Source organism: Chrysemys picta, chromosome 5 (genome assembly GCF_011386835.1).
Source record: "Chrysemys picta bellii isolate R12L10 chromosome 5, ASM1138683v2, whole genome shotgun sequence".
Classification (NCBI taxonomy): Eukaryota; Metazoa; Chordata; order Testudines; family Emydidae; genus Chrysemys; species Chrysemys picta.
In genome coordinates, this window is record NC_088795.1 from 8,847,038 (window position 1) to 8,865,163 (window position 18,126).

At 42.9% G+C, this 18,126-nt stretch overlaps 1 protein-coding gene across 20 annotated transcripts in view; it reads right to left on the bottom strand.

Moving 5' to 3' along the window:
* Window positions 1-18,126, bottom strand: part of EPHA5 (EPH receptor A5) — a 395,151-nt gene that overhangs the window by 372,268 nt on the left and 4,757 nt on the right. The window lies entirely within an intron of this gene.

Sequence of the window (18,126 nt, forward strand, 5' to 3'; positions counted from 1 at the left end):
GTGAAGGCAGGGGGCTGGACTTGATGACCTTTCAAGGTCCCTTCCAGTTCTAGGAGATGGGATATCTCCATTAATTTAATTTAATAATTTAATTATTTTGTAAAAATGGTGGTGGGCAGGAAGCAGTCCTTACACAACGCTGTCGGAAAAAGTTCCAGCCTGTTTCTTCACTGAAGACTGTACATCTCTGGAGTAAATTGCAGGCCGCTTGACTGTGGCTAAATTCACTGAATTTTGCCCTGGCAAGCCACACAAGCAATTAAAAAAACAATTTACATTAAACAGCAATAAACTATTCCCAAGCTTATAACATTTTTTCATGGATTCCCTAAAATCTGTAGTCCAAAGAGGGAGTGTAATTAAAAAATAAATCTACACACACTTAGCCAAGCTAAGAAAAATTGCAGCAGCTCTTGGTGCTGTCTCTGTAGTTAAGAGTCTGTTGTGCTTTGCATTATTAGCTCTGTTTTTAGAGCTGTAAAACTGTCGGATACAAATGGTCTCGGGACTGAAACTTGTCATACAAAGTTGCAGACAAAGAGGAAACTTCTCTTCCATGAACAGATGTCCTTTTCACAATAGATTTTATATTTATGCCACTCAACCTCACTTTCCTCATTCAAATCCCTCCTCAAAGCCACTTCTTTCCATCAGCCTTTCATTTCTGACCACCACACTGATTATAAAAATAAACTCAGACCGCAATTTTCAAAACTGGGTACCTAAAATTAGGATCCTAAGTCATTGGTTAGGAATTTAAATAAACAAGGCTGATTTTCAAAAGGTATTAAGCACTCAAATAAACCTCTTGTAGACAATGGGAACAGCTGTGCTGTCAGCACCCTTTGAAAATTACGCAACTCATTTGGAGTCTAAACATTCACTCTGAAGGGGAACTAACATGATGTGTATGTAACATTAAGCATGTCATAATATGCTACATTATCTCCATAGCTCTCCCATCAATCCATTGTGCTTTCTGTCTGCACACAGATATCAAGTGGACCAATGAAAACTCTTGACACGTGTATAGCCTCCCACACACACACACTGAATTCAGCCAATTGGACTGCAGTATGCAAATTAATATGAGCAGAATACTGAGGATTGGTTGAATACCTTTGACGTCACAATGCCACTACTTGCAAATGACCTGATCAGCTGTACTTGGCTGGTCAGTAATTACAATTGTTTACATCCTATCATTAATCATTTGTTTTCATTAGAACCTAGTTTTTCAAATATGCCCATTATTCACAGATCAGTCAATGAGATTTACATTTATGGGAAGCTTGAAGGTTTAGTAACAAGCCATTTGTTAACTAGAAGGATGCGAAAAAAATAGATTAAAATAAAAAGCAATTTTTTTAAAAAAATCTCAGAGGAGACTGTTTTAAATTACTGAAATACAGATTTAACTGAAACAAATCCTCAGCAAATTCAGTCTTTGCTCATAGATTATGTGCTGTAAACTGGGGGGGGGGGCACTATGGCTTTTTTAAAACAAGGAGCTTAAATTCCCCTACTTGAAGTGAAAAAAAAATGACCCCAACCTTAACTCTGGAGCCACAGTCAGTACCTATAAACTAGCCACTTAGCTAGATATTCATACAGTGTTCATCACCATGGTACCTGGGTGCCTTCTCACAAGGGCAGGCACCTAGATTGTGTCTAAGCTAATACATTTCCATGAGAGTGTAGCAAGAATTCTCTAGCCCCTTTCAGCAGCTCAGCTGCTGGGTAGTTGGGTTGCTTCCAAGTTTATTCCTTCCGGTTAAACAAAGGCAAAATTGGGACTTTGCTATGCTGCCAGTCTGGAGCGCCATAAGACCAGGAATGACTTCCTGGAGAATGCTGGGGTATAGTCAGGATCCAGCCCTCCCTCGGCTGCCTGTTTAACCAACCAAATGATTAAACCCAATTATTCTCCACTGCTCTGGATGTTATTGTATCAGAGTCAGATTCTGCTGCCACTGAATTCAATGGGAAAAATCCTCCCGTTGACTTCAGCGGATGCAGGATATACCCGGAACAGGAAATCCAGAACCCAGGTACTGTTATCCAGTGGTGCAGCTTCTGCGCTCATAATACACAGCCAGATTACACAAAGAATACACATAAATATGAACATTTTAAGTAACTCTCCCAATTGTATGGTTGCAAATTGTCAAAGCGGATTGTTGAAACAAAATGGCAGAGTCACCAATAAATCCCACTACTACAATTGTTGTAATTAAATTGCTCAGAACAGGACATTCTTGTTGTAAAGTGCAATGGGGGCACAATGACTATTAATTTACATTGTACAACTTAATTAAAAACTTACTTGTCCTGGAGAAGCCACTAATGAGTGTAATTAGATGGAATGTTTGATACCACACAGTTGCTTTGTAAGACATGAATTAAATATCCACAAAAAGGGTACGAAAAGGTGTTTTCAATCCAATATCAGTTTCTAAGAGGAATGTGATACTGCAGTTAGGTGTAATAACTTTCTAGGCAGTTATCAACCGCAATAAAAAAATAAGTTTCCATACAGAATGACAAGAGCTCACCCAACTCCCACTGAAGTCAATGCGAATCTTTCTACTAGAGAGGTAAATGAATGGAACCAGATCTTAAAACCCTACTCAGTCCTTCCACAGATACAACTCCCACTGAAGTAAAAAAATGAGCAAAATCTCCAAAATTTGGCCCATGATTCCACTGAAATTATGGCACAGTGCAAAATGCACAACCGGGGGGTATGGTGGCTTTAAGCTACCTTTTTGTGCCCTCCTGATTCTGGGCTGCTTCGGGGGATGGCTAGGCGCCCGGCCTCATTTAGACAGCTCTGAGGTGCTATCTAAATTATCCCAGACTCTCCAGGCTGTGCTTTCAGGAACTGCCCCAGATCTCTGCAGCTGTGCGCACTGTGGCCTCCAGCACACTATCTACACCAAGGCTTGTGATGGGGTCCTCACAGCTTTATGGCAGTCTTCTGCAGTGCCAGCACTGTGGGGGATCATCCCATGGCCACACCGAGGATTTTAGGGCTCCTTTATGGTGCTATGGCTCTTTTACCCAGCATAAAAGGGTCGGCCTGGGGGTAAGGATTTCCGCCCCAGTTTTGTATAAACTAGCAGAAAAAACGTGTGGCAGACAAAACCTGCATGAAGAAGGCTGCTTATCTAATAATGATTCCTACACTTTCCCTGTATTATCTTCCAAAATGCTGTGATATTCTCTGAAGTAGATGAGTGTATTTTTAATCAATAATCAGTCTACATTGCCTGAAAAGGCAAAAATACTGCAAACAAAATGGCTTATGTAAGCACTGATTATAACCACTCCACGCAGATGTGAAATAAACGCACTTCTTTTCGCCTTGTGCCCATTTTCAACTGGTTTTGCTTGTTCCCTTCTACCTGTATAAGCATCAGACCTTCTTACTACCCTGTTTCCTAGTCAGAAGCCAGGATAGAGCGGTCATCCTTTTGCTCCGAAAAACCAGATGCTCCTGCTGCTTTAACTAAAGGCAACTCTCCTTTAGATACAGCAGTCCTTGGGCTTGTCTCATGACACACACCTGAGCAGGTATGACATTCCATCCCACCATCATCAGTGCAACACACCTTTTAACCAACACATTACACACACACCACTCCAGGCCTCAATGTGGCAACATCCCACGTTATTCATGATAACCAGCAATGCTCAGTTAGCCAGGCTTCCATCAGAACCAATTCAAATCAAACTTCGGAGTTGGCATGGGAGGAATGATCCCAAATTAGGCCTCCATCCTAAAATGTGCTTAAATTCATCCCTGTTCAGGACAGCACTTGATCATGTGCTTAACTTTCCCACTGAAGTCAACAGGATTTCAGTCCATGTTTAATCATGTGCCTAAAGTTAAGCACGTGCGTAAGTACTGTCCTTAGCAGGGAAGATTTGGGGAATTAGAGTCCTAGGCTCTAATTCAGTGCTCAGAAATCTGATGCCCGCGTTTGTGCCCTGTAGTTTTTGTGCAACTTGAGGAGTTCTTCCACTGATAGAACTCCCAAAATCACTAGCGACCATCACTAATGCCTGATGTGTAGAGGTACTGGTCCTCCATAAGTCTAACAGCATTTAAATAGGAGTGATTTATTCATACCACTACTACTCAGCATCAGCTAGAAAAACATGCTGAGTGTCTCAAAGACGCAGCCAGAACCCACACAGCCCATAGGCACATACACTTACTCTCAGACATTTTTGCCAACAAACTTAAAAACAGAGACCATGAAAGAGCAAATAAGTGCAAAACTTCTCATCTTCACCATAAGCGCACCCTCCCGCAAGCCCTAATTATCTCTAATGCTCAGTCGAAAGAAACATACCAAACTGCACAGGATCTATATAATCATTAGCTTTCACGCCTTCCGGGTAGGATAAATGATGATGAAGTCTAAACTCACACCAGAGCCTGTTATTTTTTTAGGACAACACACAGGGAGAGGTTTGATCAAACTGCACATTCTCAGATGGGCTCTATTTACTAGTGATGAGTGATCGGTTTGGACCAAACGAGAAGTGATACGAATCGTTGCCCGGAACACAAACTGTATCACATCGATGGAGATAGGACCAGGTCCTCTACTCCAAGTCTTCAACCCCCACATAGACTGGTCTCTCCCAATCCCTTCAATATGGCAGTGTAGAGACCATTGCTGGAAGTAAGCACAGACACGAGAGACACAAGATGGGATTTTTCAATGGGCTATCGACAGCAATGGGAGTTTAACCATTGACTTCAGGGGAACAGAACTGGACCAAACCTGAGCATTTAATAATACCCAGCTCTTATACAGACCTTTTAATTTCATCGATACATCTCAAAGCTCTATGCAAAGGAGGTCAGTATCATAAGAACAGCCATACAGAGTCAGACCAATGGTCCATCTAGCCCAGTATCCTGTCTTCCAACAGTGGTCAATGCCAGGTGCCCCAGAGGGAATGAACAGAACAGGGAATCATCAAGTAATCCATCCCCTGTCGCTCATTCCCAGCTTCTGGCAAACCGAGCTTTAGGGACACACTGAGCATGGGGTTGTGCCCGTGATCAACTTGGCTAATAGCTATTGATGGACCTGTCCTCCAGGAACTTATCTGGTTCTTTTTTCAACCCACTTACACTTTTGGCCTTTGCAAGATCCGCTGGCAATAAATTCCTCAGGTTGACTGCGTGTTGTGTGAAGTACTTCCTTTTGTTTGTTTTAAACCTGTTGCCTATTAATTTCATTGGGTGACACCTGGTTCTTGTGTTATGTGAAGGGGTAAATAACACTTCGCTATTTACATTTTCCACACCAGTCATGATTTTATTGATCTCTATCATATCTCCCCTGACGCATCTCTTTTCTAAGCTGAACAGTCAGTCTTTTTAATCTCTCCTCATATGGAAGCGGTTCCATACCTCTACTTATTTTTATTGCCCTTCTCTGTACTTTTTCCAATTCTAATATCTCTTTTTTTTTTGAGATGGGGAAACAAGAACAGCACACAGTATTCAAGGGGAGGGCGTACCATGGATTTACGTAGTGGCACTATGATATTTACTGTCTTCTTATCTATCCCTTTCCTAATGGTTCCTCACATTCTGTTCGCTTTGTTGACTGCTGCTGCACACTGAACGGATGTTTTCAGAGAACTCTTCACGAAGACTGCAAGATCTTTCTTGAGTGGTAACAGCTCATTTAGACCCATCATTATTCCCATTTTTCACAAATGGGAAATTGAGACACAGGGCAGTGAAATGATGGGCCCAAGGACTCCCAGCAGGCCAGCGATAGACTTGGGAATAGAATCCCAGTCTCCTGAGTTCAAATCCAATGCTCTACCCTCTACCCCATGCTGCCACTTTTGAAAACGCCACTCACAGATCCTGCTGCCACTCCCCCTGTTATGGATATTCTAACATAATAATTATTGTTCATGAGGGGGCATAAAGTGTGATTGGCAAATTACAGGCAAAAAAGCAAGACAGTCACTACCCTGAAGAGTTTGCAGCAATACAGAGAGCTAGGACCGGAGACAAGAAGGCTGGGTTAGGGAAAGATGATGAGGATTATGCCAAATACAGTCATGAGATAAAAATCCGGCCATATAAAACCAGGTTAAGAGTGCTCAGCACTGACTTAACTCTGCTCTCATTGAAGTCAGTGGTTACCCACCCACCGTGTAAGCTCTGCTTTTTAATGTATAATTAATATTTTAATGGTCTAATTACTTTGATGGAGGAGCATGGGCCAGCACTGTAGAGACAGTCAGAGAAACTGGATTTTGAAGAGGCATTTTCGGATAAACGGGATGTGGGGCAACATACCAGCTCACATCAATACATGCCTTGCGGACAAAGTGAGACCAAGCACTGATACCACGGTGATGGGCACTCGCTAGAGAGCTGGAGGAGCTTGTGGGTGAAATATACAAGCCCCTCTCTAGCTGACCTCCTGGCTAAGATAGGAGACCCATCAATCCACAATTCGTCAAGAAATCTTCCAGTCAGCTCACCCCCTTTTTTTCTTTCCTCTAGCATGCCGAGCATATTCAGGAACAGTGTGACGCTCCTCAGGAAGTTATTTTCTTCCATTCTGCTTCCTCTCTGTTTTCCCTGTACAGGATTACGTCTCCCCACATTTTGAGGGCTCCACCCACCAGGATTCTCAACCTCCCTCTGATCTAGCTTCCCCTCCTCCAGGACTGGCTGGGTCTTGCATGGTGCCGAGCACTAGGGTTACCATACGTCCGGATTTTCCCGGACATGTCCGGCTTTTTGGGCCTCAAATCCCTGTCTGGGGGGAAATCCCAAAAAGCCGAACATGTCCGGGAAAATAGGGAGGGGCCGGAGCCGCTGGGTGCTGGGCCAGGGGCCGGGCCCGGCAGTGCGGGGCCAGGGGTGCTGGGCCGGGGGCGGGCCGGGGGCCGGCAGTGCTGTCCCGGGGCCGCTCGGCCGGGGACTGTCCCGGGGCTGGCACCCCAGGGCCCGAGCCGAGCCAGGCTGGAGACGCTGGCGCCGGGGCCGGCCGCCGGAGGAGGGAGCCGCTCGGTTGGGGGGGGCTAGACTGGGCCGCGCCTCCTCCCCTCACCCCACCCCAGCTTACCTGCTGCCTGCTTCAGGCTTCCCGCGAATCAAATGTTCGCGGGAAGCAGGGGAGGGGGCGGAGATGGGGCGGGGACTTTGGGGAAGGGGTGGAGTTGGAGTGGGGGCGTGGGCGGGGCCGGGGCCCTGTGGAGTGTCCTCTTTTTGGACACTCAAAATATGGTAACCCTACCGAGCACTCCAACTCAAATCCAGCAGAACACATCAGCAAATGCTGACATTGAAGCACGTGAGAAATCTCACAAAAGGCAATAGGAATCTTCACATGCGTGAAACGAAGCACATGGTTGAGTGCTTTGTTGGACTGGGGCCAGAGTGCTCAGCACTTGGCAGGATCGAGCCCTGACTGAGGACATGGAGGAAAAAATAAAAAGGAAGGTACGGAGTTACATTGCAATACTTTCCCGGGCAGTTCGTTTGAATGGGATTATACGCTTCCATCATTCGTCAAGTTTCCAAGCAACTGAAAAGGTGATGTGCAAGCCCAAGTTTGATATGATAGACATAGTTGTCAAGATCCCCACATTTTCTTTACAGGAACCAACATTTTATCCCCCAGTAGCTCTGAGAGAGGTGCAGTTCCTCCAGCCACCGAAGCCTCCAGCAACGATGGGGACAACACTGCTCTGTGAATCAGCCAGTAAGAAGTATTCCATTCTCTCTCTCCAATCTCCCTGTGCTCAAGGTGGGGAAGATATTGGCAAAGCATATGATAAATAATATACTGCATAGCAAGAAACCAGAGCTACACCACAGTCCCACCTCCCTCTTATGGGAGTTCACAGCACTACCAAGACATTCTGAACAGCAAGGCCCCTCCATCAGCACAGTCAAACTTTTTCTTCCTCCCCAATCTCCATCAGTTTTATTGCACCACTGCTGCTATTCATTTTCCTGCTGTTTTCCCTGTTGTGCTAAATATTTCTACAAAGTTGTAAATCCAAACGTGCTCCTAAAAGTAAGTGACAGTCAAAAATAATCCAGGAAATCAAAAACAAATGAAAGACTAAACCCCCAAAAGAAATCAAAGCCATTATGGAGCAGATGTTTTTTATTATTTGCCTTGAGTTAAGACCAACAAAATACCATGCAAAAATTGGGAAATATCTATTTATATGCTAGTGGAGACCAACTCCAGAGAAACATAAGTTATGGAGAGCACCTATTATTTATAGGCCAATAGAGGAAGAAAATACACACAATTTAATGAACCTACAAAATGATATTAGCTACATATTGGTATTTTATTATGATGACTCACTTCTGCTGTAGGTTTTCTATAATCTCCTTTATAGTAAGTGCCAAGATGCTAGAGTCTGCATCATAGATTTTAAGGCCAGAAGGGACCATAAAGAATACTTAGATAAGTTGGATGTATTCAAGTCAGCAGGGCCTGATGAAATTCACCCTAGGATACTTAAGGAACTGGCTGAAGCAATCTCGGGACCATTAACAGTTATCTCTGAGAAATCCTGGAGGACGTGCGAGGTGCCAGAGAACTGGAGAAGAGCAAACACAGAAACTGGTTTTAAAAAGGGGAACAAAAAGGACCCAAGGAATTATAGACCAGTCAATCTAACTTCAATACCTGGAAAGATACTGAAACAAATGATTAAACAATCAGTTTGTGAGCACCTAGAAGATAATAGGCTTGTAAGGAACAGCCAGCATGGATTTGTCAAGAAGAAATCATAGCAAATCAACCTAATGTCCTTCTTTGACAAGGTTACTGGCCTAGTGGATTGTGGGGAAGCAGTAGACGTGCGATAGCTTGATATTAGTAAAGCTTCTGACATAGTCCCATGTGCCTTTCTCATAAGCAAACTAGGGAAACTTGGTCTAGATGAAATTACTATTAGGTGGGTGCAGAACTGGTTGAAAGACCAGACGCAAAGACTAGTTATCAGTGGTTCGCGGTCATACTGGGAGAGCGTATCTAATGGGCTGCTGCAGGGGTCAATCCTAGAGCTGTTACTAGTCAATATTTTTATGAATGACTTGGATAATGGAGTGAACAGGACACTTACAAAATCTGCAGATGACACCAAACTGGGAGGGATTGCAAGCAACTTGGGAAACAGGATTCGAATTCAAAACAACCTTGAGAAATTGGAGAATTGATCTGAATTCAACAAAATGAAATTCAATACAGATAAATGCAAATGACATCACTGAGAAAGGAAAAATCAAATACATAACTAGAAAAATGGGGAATAACTGGCTAGGTGGTAGTATTGCTGAAAAGGATCTGAGGTTTATAGTGGATCACAAATTGAATATAAATAAACAATGTGATATAGTTGCAAAAAAACCAAACGAATATTCTGGGGTGCATTAACAGGACTGTCCTATGTAAAGGACTGGAGGTAACTGTCCTGCTCTAGTTGGCACTCGTGAGGCCTCAGCTGCAGTACTGTGTCCAGTTCTGGGCACCGCACTTTAGGAAAGTTGTGGACAAATTGGAGAGTGTCCAGAGGAGAGCAACAAAAGTGACAAAAGGTTTAGAAAACCTGACCTATGGGAAAAGGTTAGTTTTGATAAAAGAAGACTGATGGGGGACTTGAAAATAGTCTCTAAATATATTAAGGGCTGTTAGAAAAGAGGATGGTGATCAGTTGTTCTCCGTGTCCACTGAAGGTAGGACAAGAAGAAAGGAGCTTAATCTGCAGCAAGGGAGATGTAGGTTAAATATTAGGAAAATCTTTCTAGCAGTAAGGATAGTGAGAGTACGTCTACACTACCCGCCGGATCGGGGATCGATTTATCGTGTCTAGAGTAGGCGCGATAAAATCAATCCCCGATTGCTCTACCGTCGACTCCGGAACTCCACCGCAGCGAGAGGCGGAAGCGGAGTCGACCGGGGAGCGGCAGCGGTCGACTCACCACCATCCTCACGGCCAGGTAAATCAACCTAAGATACGCTATTTGCGTAGCTGAAGTTGCGTATCTTAGGACGACCCCCACCCCTTAGAGTAGACCTAGTCTTACATTCCAGAACAGGCATCCAAGGGAGGTTGTGGACTCCCCGTCACTGGAGGTTTTTAAGAACAGGTTGGACAAATGCCTGTCAGAGGTAGTCTATGTTTACTTGGTCCTGCCTCAATAGAGAGGGCAGTACTTGATAACTTCTCGAGGTCCTCTCCAGCCTGACAATTCTACGATTATGACCAGAACACAAATAATAGAATTTCACCCAATAATTTCTGCATTAAGCCTGTAACTTCTGTTTGAGCTGATTGCGTAGGATGGGTGGGATGCTGCCCACTCTGTTAACCTTTCTCCAGGTGGGGTGTGGGTTTGTTTGTTTATGTACAGCACTGATCAGTGAGTCAGATAAAAAGGTTAGGTCACCGGATCCACACCAGTGTGTAGTAGCCCCACTGACACAAATAGGGCGCTTTATCTGCCCGCATGGATCCAGTTTCAAGACCAAGGACTGAGTAATCAGTTCTTCCCAGGATACATTTGTATCATTCCTATAAGAAGAACCAGTCAGGAATTTTTTTTTCTTTCGGCCATGAAAAAATTTGACAAAAACAAAAATGTTCACGTATCGTTTTCTTTGGGATGTTCTGGGTTTTCATTGACAAAATGAAAACAGAAGAGTCTGAAACCAAAACATTTTGTTTTTTCTATGAACCCCCCCAAAACTTTTGACAATAGACATTTTCCCACTACGATTTCCATTTAATCTAAAAAAAAGCCATTTTTCATTTAAAAAAAGAGGTTCAAAAGACCCGCTCTACCTATGAGGCTCAAAATGGGAACTCCACACTGTACTGACATGACAGTAGACCCCCGAAGTTGCATTTGGCACTAAGCTTTAGGGGAAGTCTCCTGCCAGTGGTGCAGTCCCATCGCTGGTAACAATGATGGGAACATAACAGGGCACCAGCATTTTTCCCCGCTGTGTCAGCTATCCCTGCTCCGCACTGGCCTGGATGACACAGTGGTAAAAATGCCAGCAACTGCACTGAGCCCTGTGTATGTTAGTGCTCTCACCAACAGTGGGAGATGTCCTCCAAGACTCTAGTGTGGACAATGCCACAGACTGCTCTCTATCCACTTGCAGCACTGGGAGTTCCACGGCAGACTGAGAGCTGTGGATAAACTTAAGGCCCTGAATCAACTGATCATCCCTGTTCAGAGCCGATGGAATTTAACCGCATGATTAAAGTTCAGCACGTACGTGGGTGCTTTCTTGAATCGGGGCCTTAGTGACTAAAAAGAAATCCCACTTCTGCTTTTAAAATACTTATAATCCAAAAGGGGGATGGGGGAAGAGACTTCTCCTAAAAGGTCCACCCATCAGATATCCTTTACAGGCATTTTTCCCCCTAGAATGTGAATATCAAATTATGTTACACATACTATTAAACTGGACAGAAATAAAGAGACACAACACAGACATAACTATAGTTGTCAAGTTACCCTGACAGATCTCATTTTCAGTAGACTCACAAGATTTCAGCTGTCCAGCCTCTCCACCACCAACAGAGCCTTCCAATCCACAATAATGACCATGTTGCTGCCTCTGAATTCATTCAAGTAGAAAAGCGTAACTGACATTATGTTTGGATGGCTCTTGGGAGCAAAGAACGGTTAGGATGATTTATTGGCTTTTCTAATGTTTGACAGCTTATACCTTGGTGTGTGTGGTTGGTGGAAAAACAATGTTTTTTTTCTCCCATTGCCTTCTGAAAATACACTTTTAGTGGGGAAACACATACAAATAACGCGGGGAAAGCCAGTAACGATAATAGAAGCATAAGCTGCTTGATTGTTCATATGTAAAACTGACGGCATGGAAAGACAAGCAACGTAGAAGATAGCGGCAAGTGATTTTACCCATTTTGCATGTGCAACATAGAAGAAAATGGATCCCAGTGGACATTATATCATGCGGACAATTTTTCTCGGGGGAATAGCATGAGCCCGAACGTCTACGCTGCAATTTTATAGTCCCACAGCCCCAGGCTGAATCAGTCCCAGGGCTTTCACTGCGGTGCAGGCACACCTGAGAGCGCAGTCTAGACTGCTCTATGGGACTCGGCATGGCTGCAGAGGGCCTTGATGCAGATTGGTATAATAAAGTGGATGCCTACTGGATGTGGGAACAACAACTAAGGCTTGGTCTACACTAAACCCCCAAATCGAACTAAGGTACGCAACTTCAGCTACGTGAATAACGTAGCTGAAGTCGACGTACCTTAGTTCGAACTTACCGCCGTCCAGACCCGGCAGGCAGGCTCCCCCGTCGACTCCGCGTACTCCTCGCGGCGAGCAGGATTACCGGAGTCGACGGGGAGCACTTCTGAGTTCAATTTATCGCGTCCAGACTAGACGCGATAAATCGAACCCAGAAGTTCGATTGCCTGCCGCCGAACCAGCGCGGTAAGTATAGACAAGCCCTGAGAGCATCGACACAATCAACACAAGGAAACAACTCAATTCTTCGAAGGAAAAACAAAATGCAAGGGCCAGGTTATTGGAGCTAGCACAGGCCCAGTGAGAAGGTGGCCCTAAGACCCTTTGGTGTCCCACCCCTTCCCCCTACACACACACACACAATCCTGGGACTACAAGGGACCCGATCCTGTCCCTAGTATAAATTAGAGCAGCCCGAGGGCACCAAGAGGATGGTCTGGCAGCCCTGGATCAGACAGATGCAGCAGCGTCTCAGCCATGCCCCTTCTTGCCTGGCCACAGCCCCATGCCAGCTGCCAGGAGAAGTAGTGGCTACAGCAGCCCAAGGCCACTAGAGCATTCCCTACACAGAGGGACATTCTCCACTGCCCCGATCCACCAAACGTATCGTCACTTTGTGTCAGCAAGACGTGCAAAGCAGTCATAGCTTGGCTGTGTTTCTGGACTTACTGCGTAACTCCTGGAAGATTAGCACAGAACACCAAACCCAGTGAGATCACCAGACTAGCCTTAAGGGTGGGTGGCTTGTGAAGCTCTCTAGTCCCTTGAGAATGTAAATGGTGAGACTTACAGAGAGGAAGGAAAGTCTAGTGTTTAGGGACTAGCCTGCAACTCAAGAGACCTGGATTCAATTCCCTGCTCTGCTGCAGGCGCCATGTGCGACCTGGGGCAAGTCACTTATTCTCTCTCTGCCTCAGTTCTCCATCTGTACAATGGGGAAAACAGCACTGCCCTACTCCACAGGGGTGTTGGGAGGGTAAATATTCTGAAAGATTGTAAGGTGCTCAGATTCTGCAGTAAGGGGGTCACGTAATTACTTCAGATCAGTGACTGCCCTCAGCTGCGATTTGCTTAAGAAACAAATAGGGCTGCTAATTTCTGGCTTATATTCCACAACTATTTCACTAAACACTCGCCCTGTATGCCCAGAAAATAAATAGCTACGTCAAAAGTTAGTCAAAGAAAGCCAACAACCAGTCGAACTAAAGATCTCAGACACTGAAGTCCAACCAATAAATCTGCCAATACAAGTGCTTGCGAAAGCCGCTGAAAAGCCAAACACTTTCTCTTTTGCAAGCTTGCCATCCAATTGTTCAGCTGGGCACACAAACCGGAGGGCAGGATAGGGACAAGAGTGGTACGAACCAATGAAGAACACCTCCACTTCTCCCAGTTCATTTTTGAGGAGAAAAAAAAAAAGTAACAATTTGAGCCCAGACAATGGTTTGCTGGTCAAGTTCTCCTATGTATGAGTCAACTCCGGCTCTCGCTAAACAAGGATCAGGCATCAAGTATCAGGGGGTAGCCGTGTTAGTCTGTAGCTACAAAAACAACAAGGAGTCTGGTGGCACCTTAAAGACTAAGAGATTTATTTGGGCATAAGCTTTCGTGGGTAAAAACCTCATTGCTAATGAGATAGCCACACTCAGATTAAAAAAGGATTTCAAAAAATGAATTTGGGGTAAGAACAGGAAATTTGTCAGGTTTGTGAATTCCTTGTTTACCCAATAAGTAGGCCTGGCAGAATTTTATTTGTATATATAATTTCACTGGATAACATTTTATTTAATTTTATAATTTATTTTAAGCATTTTTCTCTATTTATATCAATGTAAATTTTTACAATTGCATTGCAAGAAATTATATGTGGGGTCAGACAATTATTTAATGGTAGTAGATGCTGAGATTCAAAATGTTAAAGCTTTATAACCACTGAAACACAAATTGTCAACATACCATATCAAAATATACAGAGTAAATACCCATAATATACAAAGTAAATATCCATACATCCTACTCTAAGTTCTCAAGCAGCATATTTCTTACTTTGCCTGGCTGTAAATTTCAGTCATAGCTGGAAATACTTTTTCATCAGTTTGTGTGTGTGCGGTGAAATCAACATTTATCGACACTTACCAATAAAAATCGAATCCTTCCAAGCCTACTGATAAGGGTTACAAAGGTGAAGCACTGATTGAAGAGGAACTCTAAACAGCACTCTGGCCCTGAGACATAGCCCTATAGTATAGTTAAGAAAACGTTCAGGACTCAACACTCTAAGGAAACCTTTACCCAGGGTTTGTGGAGTCGGTTTTTCCTTTGCTTTATGCAGGGGAAATCTGATTTTAGGTTTTGGAAACGGGGGACAAAAGAAACCCGATTGCAAGATGGGTTGATTTTCCTCTCACGGCAGCGTGAGGCTCTATTTCAATAACGCACCTAAGCACATGTTTAAGTCCCTTCCTATTCAGTGACACACTCAAGCAGGTACAAACTTGAACATTAAACACGTGCTTAAGTGCTTTGCTGTACAGGGATGAACTGCTGACTCAGGGCATCATATAGTGAGAGTTGCACCAATTGAACTAGATGTGGGAATGTAAACTGATTCTGTAAACCCGTGTGGACACTCTTATTTAGGTTTAGCTTAAGTCAATCAGGAGCAAGTTTAAGCTAAGCCAAACTAAGCCACTCTTAAATCTAAGTGTGTCCACACAGGGGTTTACAGTTTAACTGAATTGATGCAAGTCTGTATGTAGACAAGGATTTACACTGGTGTAAAGAAGGGAATCAGGCCTCAAATGTCTTGAACTTTGAGAAAAGAAGTAAACCTCTTCAAACTTCAATTCAAAAACCACATATATTGACTTTGATGGACCTGATTCTCCGGTCACTTCTGTCCCAGTCTTGCAGTGTGGTACACTAGCATAGACCCCTTTCTGTGCCTTTGTAGATTCCCAACGACTCCGGTTCAGGACTCTGTGCTAGCAAACTGCATTGCAGGATTAGGGCCGCCATGGAGTCACTTCAGTCTAAAGCCATTGGAGTTACACTGGTGGAAAACTGCTACAAGAGGAGAATGAGGCCTTAAGATTTAATTCATTAACTAATATCACAGAAACACATATGCATGAATCATATCAAACATTGGGCACTGGCTTTTTACTTAACTTACACAAGTTTATTCGGTTGCACTTTAAAAATTAACATGACATGGCTTATGGCATAAAATAAACTGATCTGGTTTTTTGCATCTTCTTGAACACTTGTTGAAAGTTCTTTTTTTCAGAGAATTAAAATATTTTTAAAATAGGGTTACCATAGTTAGTGCCTCCGAAAGGAGGACACTCCACAGGGCCCCGGCCCCGCCCCCAGCCCCGCCCATGCCCACACCCCAACTCCGCCCCCTCCCCAAAGTCTCCACCCCCCCTGCTTCCCGCGAACATTTGAGTCGCGGGAAGCCTGAAGCAGGTAAGGGGAGGTGTGGGGGGAGGAGGCGCGGCCCACCCCCAGCACCGCACCGCTGGTCCCCAGCCCGGCCCCCGGCACCGCCGGCCCGGCCCTGCATTTCCCGATTTTCCCGGACATGTCCGGCTTTTGGGGATTTCTCCCCGGACGGGGATTTGGAGCCCAAAAAGCCGGACATGTCCGGGAAAATCCGGACGTATGGTAACCCTATTTAAAAGCATTTTGCAATCAGTGCAAAATATAATTACAGAAACACTTCTTGGGCTGACCTAAAATTTAATTTTATTATTTGCACCACACAAAGGAAATTGAAGGCATGCAGATGAATAGTATATTATGGTTTTAAATGTTACAGAAAAGGGGATGAGGACCATACCAACTCTGCCGTTTCCCACTGGGAATATCTGTCAGTTTATCCAACTGTAACTTGATTTGCAAATAGCTGCTTTATACATCAAATTATGGTGTCAACGTTTATGATACTATAGGAGGAAAGTCTGTCAATGTTTCTATTATAAGATGCTTTGCCTATTTACATATATTTATAATCATTGTGATAATGTGCTTTAAGCTGTAACTTGGCTTAGATGCAATCTTGGGGTCAATTGTTATGTATTTTTAAAAATACATCATTCATAAGTTGCCTCATTTAAAAGTCATATTTAAAAGCTATGTTTCAATTGCTTTTTGTATATCTAAAGCAAAAAAAAGAAAAGATTTGATTTAAACCTGAAACTGGTATTTGATTCTTACTAAACAAGGTATAATTTGCTTTGAATATTTTGAAAAGAAAAAACTAAAACTGACAAAGATGTTTAAAGACCTGATTCTGAAAATCCTATTTCCTCTGACTCATATCAGCAGTCCCATTGAACTCAATTTAAAGTCAACAGGATTACTTGCATGAGCAAAGATTATTCTTGTAAATCAATGCGCAGGATTGGGCCCAAAATTGCGATCGTGGAAAGAAATAAAAAAAGAACTGTTCCAATGCCATCCACTGAAGAGTATATAACTTTTAAAAAGCTTGTAATATGTACTTTATTAATAGACTGGAACGGCTCCAAAGTTAGATATCTATTTTTACACAACACACATTCAAATATCGCCAGCTTGCATAGTTTCCCAATCTATAGCATTGTTAAAATAATGTAAGAGCTGTCTGAATATGTGATTTATGAAGCTGAGACTGTACAGGCTATGTAAGTAATACCTTTTTAAGAAACCTGGTTACATCCTTTTTTTTTTTTTTTACCCAATAGATTGGAATAGCTTCAATTGGAAGTATCTAATACAGATGTAGGTTGCTTTTTTAAGCTCATTAAAAGATAGTTCTAACTGGTTAAATATATATGTTTTGATAACATACCCAAATATGTATATACCCAATAGGCCAGGTCAGTGGGAGTTCTGCCATTATCAGATAAATTAGAACAGCAAGAACCATTCCAGTCGCTGAAGTAAGCAACCTGCATTTTATAACCCTCATCTAAGGTGCCTGTTCCCGCTGTCCCTATAAATAAATAAATAAAATTAAACTATAAATAAATCAATTAAATAAATCCAGCCAGATAAATCCTCCAAACGACACTTCGTTAAAATGGACACATCCCTGGAAATTCTAAATTAACCCTATTACTCTGATCTTAAATTACTGAAATAACAGACAGAGATGAGTTAAGGACGAAGCGTCGACCTTAATTTTTGAATTTTCTACTTTTGTCTGTTTAAGCCACATTGTCATTATTTCAAAGAAGTGGTTTCCTTTTTTTCTTCTCATTTGTTTAACAATCTACTTAGCAGTCGTTACAGTACTGTCTGATCAGCACTTATTTCTGCTGAGTAGTTCTAATTTATTCTCTCTTTTTAGTGGTAATTATGCAAATAAGGTAGCTGTGATATATTATTAAAAACAATCAGAAAATATACACAAGTCTTTTGAAAATTTGCCCATAAGACACTTTAATGTCATCTGTGTTATTTCCAAATGAGATCTGCAAATCAATCCAAATTTACAGAAAATGTGAACCAAATCATTCCTTAAAAAAAAAAAAGCCCTCTTACATTCTAAGCTTTACATAAATAAATTTTAGAAGTCACTTCCAAGAACCTTAAAGCTTATGACAGAATTTAAATTGTGTGCACTTTTAACATTAAGGATGTGCGAGAAATAAAGTCTAATACAATGCAGTCCCTAATGTCAAGTAAGAGTTCAGAAGTTACTGCCAAGGGGAAAAAAGAGGAGATACAGCCCACACAGGAACATAATCTATTTGGGTTCATATACTGTGCCTCTCAACATGCTATCTCAATCATGTAGCAACTTT